The 3906-nt window shown below is 46.6% G+C and overlaps 1 long non-coding RNA gene across 1 annotated transcript; it reads right to left on the bottom strand.

Moving 5' to 3' along the window:
* Nucleotides 1–1113: 1113 nt before the first annotated feature.
* LOC125964627 (uncharacterized) lies at nt 1114–2786 on the bottom strand. Its single transcript, XR_007477820.1, has 2 exons — nt 2636–2786; nt 1114–2547 (listed from the first exon to the last, which is right to left on the bottom strand). It is a non-coding gene; the product is annotated as an uncharacterized LOC125964627 (long non-coding RNA).
* Between the last annotated feature and the right edge of the window lie 1120 nt (nt 2787–3906).

Here is a 3906-nt window from a genome sequence, read left to right as displayed (position 1 = left end):
TCCTTACTAAGAAAGGTTTCAGCATCGCGGGTAAAGGACCTGGAATCATTCTTATAACAATTCAATCAGATGGGCAGGCGACTTCAGCTGATCCCTAATTCCCACCGTGAGGGGCTGGAGTGGTCTCGGTGGTGACGGGAACACTGAGTCCTGTTCTCACATGGTCTCTGCCCTCTTCCCTTGTGAATATGTTTGCTTACATTCAATGCAGCAAATACTTATTGAGCACCTACCATATGCAAAGCATTGACCTAGACACCATCCACTTGGCACCCAAAGGGCACAGAAAGGCACCTGACTCCCCTCTCCCCTCCAGTTTCCCAGTGAAGGAGGGGGCCTAACTGCCTAATATATATTGAAACTGTCAAAAGTACAGGAAATCACCTATGAAAATCGTGAAACATAAATCAGGATTCTATTTGTGTTGAGATGGAATAAGAGGTCATTTTTAGCCACGAAAGGAAATGAGAACCTACTTTTACTACATGCCCTCCTCCTTTTCCCTAAACATTTTTTTTTCACTAGAGCAATGCTGTTTATTTGTTTATTTATTTTCTTTACTTTTTTAAAATTTATTTTGTATTTTTTTTACATCTTTATTGGAGTATAATTGCTTTACAATGGTGTGTTAGTTTCTGCTTTATAACAAAGTGAATCAGTTACACATATACATATGTTCCCATATCCCTTCCCTCTTGCGTCTCCCTCCCTCCCACCCTCCCTATCCCACCCCCTAGGTGGTCACAAAGCACCAAGCTGATCTCCCTGTGCTATGCAGCTGCTTCCCACTAGCTATCTATTTTACGTTTGGTAGTGTATATATGTCCATGCTTCTCTCTCGTTTTGTCACAGCTCACCCTTCCCCCTCCCCATATCCTCAAGTCCATTCTCTAGTAGGTCTGTGTCTTTATTCCTGTCTTACCCCTAGGTTCTTCATGACATTTTTTTCCTTAAATTCCATATGTATGTTTTAGCATACGGTACTAGACTTTCTCTTTCTGACTTACTTCACTCTGTATGACAGACTCTAGGTCCATCCACCTCACTACAAATAGCTCAATTTCGTTTCTTTTTATGGCTGAGTAAAATTCCATTGTATATATGTGCCACATCTTCTTTTTTTTTTTTAACATCTTTTTTTTTTTTTTTTTTTTTTTTTTTTTTTTTTTTCGGTACGCGGGCCTCTCACTGTTGTGGCCTCTCCCGTTGCGGAGCACAGGCTCCAGACGCGTAGGCTCAGCGGCCATGGCTCACGGGCCTAGCCGCTCCGCGGCATATGGGATCTTCCCGGACCGGGGCACGAACCCGTGTCCCCTGCATCGTCAGGCAGACTCTCAACCACTGCGCCACCAGGGAAGCCCTTTTTAACATCTTTATTGGAGTATAATTGCTTTACAATGGTGTGTTAGTTTCTGCTTTACAACAAAATGAATCAGTTATATATATATACATATGTTCCCATATCTCTTCCCTCTTGCGTCTCCCTCCCTCCCACCCTCCCTAACATTTTAATTAAGCTGTCCAGTAGAGGTCACCAGGATGAAGACAGAGCACCTCTGACTTTTCTCATTATCCATCTCCCAGAGACTAGCATGTGATTAGATTGCTTGGCTCTTTCGAGCCCAGGAAGGTGTAGCGACGTTCACGGACCTGAAAAGATGTTATTATTGGCTGGGTGGGTGACTATCCCAAGTGTGGAGCTCTACGGAGAATCCAAACTTCGCAATCTCACTGACACGGGATGAGAATTTCTACATCTGTGCGTCTGCCACTTCTTGGATCTCTGACTGCTTCTCAGGAAGATTACATCCAGATGGACTTCTGTCACCTGGCTACACCTGCAGCATGCAACATATTTAATTTCTTTCTTTGCAGCCATGCCCTGGGACGTTTTGCTTCGTCTGGCTATTTGCAGGTGTCACGTTCTCAGTGGCCTGATCCCCTTGTAAGGACACCGCCAAGCACACCAGGGCATGACTGCCTTGGCAGCTGCCAGAAGGGGAAATCTTCAATGGAAATATTCACACAATGAAATGGTGCCAAGAGGCAGGCAGTCTTGTGAAACCAACACAAGAGACACAATGCCACTGATGAGTAAGAGGCTCCGTGATATTTACGGAAACCCAGCTGTTGCAGAGAGTGGCCTTAACTTGCCCGGCTGTGGCGACAGTCGTCTGAGTTTGGGATCGCTGAACCTTAAAACTGTATAGTATTGTTTTTCTTTTGGTCCCTACTATTCTCTGCTGTTAAACCATGATCTTGGGTCTGAGCCACAGCTGTGTATTTCTGAAGAAAGACTTCCAGTTCTACCAACAAGAATGTATTAAATCATATATCCACGTGTTCACTTCCAAACTGGGAATTCAACTTTAGCTGGGAACTGGCTGAGAAGGAGAACAAAGGCCATACATATAAAAGTTTTGAAGAAGAGGAAATGGTTCTCTCACTTGGCTGTGGGTGGTTGTAGTGCCACTCGATGATGCAGGATGGCAAGATTCAGCAGGGAGGTTGAGTGAAAACAGAAACCGTGGCTGCCTCTGTGGTCACCTAGAGCAGAGAGACAAAAAGCATGGTTAGGAGGAAGGACTGTAGGTCGAGCTTTGATCTTCTGGAACACTGTTATACCCACTCTTACACCCAAACAGCAGGAAAGATGATGCTATTAGCTCTCTCCAATTCCCAGCCTCATTCCATCTTCTCCCTGGTAAAATGAGTTTCTCTCTCAACTCCCTTCCAGCTATATGCCTTTACAAATGATTTATTGGATGCCTCTCCTTATGCCCAGCAATGTGCCAGGAATCCTGAGCGAGAGAGCTATAGGACGTCCTTTAGAGGAGCACTGAAACACTGACATCTGCGTGCACTCTCAGGACCTGGAATAAAGGAGCGGGGAGAGGGCAGCATGTTTGAGTGAGATCCAGTTTTCTTACTGAAAGAGGGGGGCGGGCTCTGGCCAGCATCTTTTTCTTCTTTTACCTGACTTCCTCTGCTCTTCCTGTCTGCAGGAGAGGAACAACAACTAGATGCGTGACACTAGGCAGAATCTAGAGAACTCCAGGAAACTGAATTCTCTGAATAGCAGTGGTTTGACTGAGGTCGTTTGTCTTGCAAATTGGCCCTGCGATCTTTTTTTTTCTTTTTCCTTTTTTAAAAAACATTTATTTAGGGCTTCCCTGGTGGCGCAGTGGTTGAGAGTCCGCCTGCCGATGCAGGGGACACGGGTTCGTGCCCCCGTCCGGGAGGATGCCACACGCCGCGGAGCGGCTGGGCCCGTGAGCCATGGCCGCTGAGCATGCGCTCCGCAATGGGAGAGGCCACAACAATGAGAGGCCCGCGTACCGAAAAAAAAAAAAAAAAATTTATCTAATTATTTTTGGCTGTGTTGGATCTTAGTTGCAGCACTCGGGCTCTTCATTGAAGCATGGGAGATCTTTCGTTGCGGCACGCAGGCCTCTCTCTCTAGTTGTGGCATGCAGGCTCCAGACTGCATGGGCTCTGTAGTTGCGGCACTCAGGCTCTCTAGTTGTGGTTTGCGTGCTCAGTAGTTGTAGTGCGCTAGGGCTTAGATGCCCCAAGGCATGTAGGATCTTAGTTCTCCACCCAGGGATTGAACCCGCATCTCCTGCATTGGCAGGCAGACCACCAGGGAAGTCCTGGCCCAGAGATCTTAAAGCAGGCATTGGTAGACTGTGCGAATCAGCCCACGGGTTTCACTGGCTTCTCAGGTCATCCTCAGACTCCACCTACCTACCAACTCTCTGGCTCTTTTCCCCAATGTCCAGTGTCTATATATTGCTCCCCAGCTCTCCAACATTACTATTTAGCTGCCGTTTACCGAGCTCCACAATGTCTAGGTCCTATATGGGTTCTCTGCGATTTTTCAGGGAGGCGGTGTTATGCCCCATT

Source organism: Orcinus orca, chromosome 6 (genome assembly GCF_937001465.1).
Source record: "Orcinus orca chromosome 6, mOrcOrc1.1, whole genome shotgun sequence".
NCBI classification, from domain to species: domain Eukaryota; kingdom Metazoa; phylum Chordata; class Mammalia; order Artiodactyla; family Delphinidae; genus Orcinus; species Orcinus orca.
Note: the sequence above shows the minus strand (reverse complement) of the source record. Positions and strands in the feature narration are given on the sequence as shown.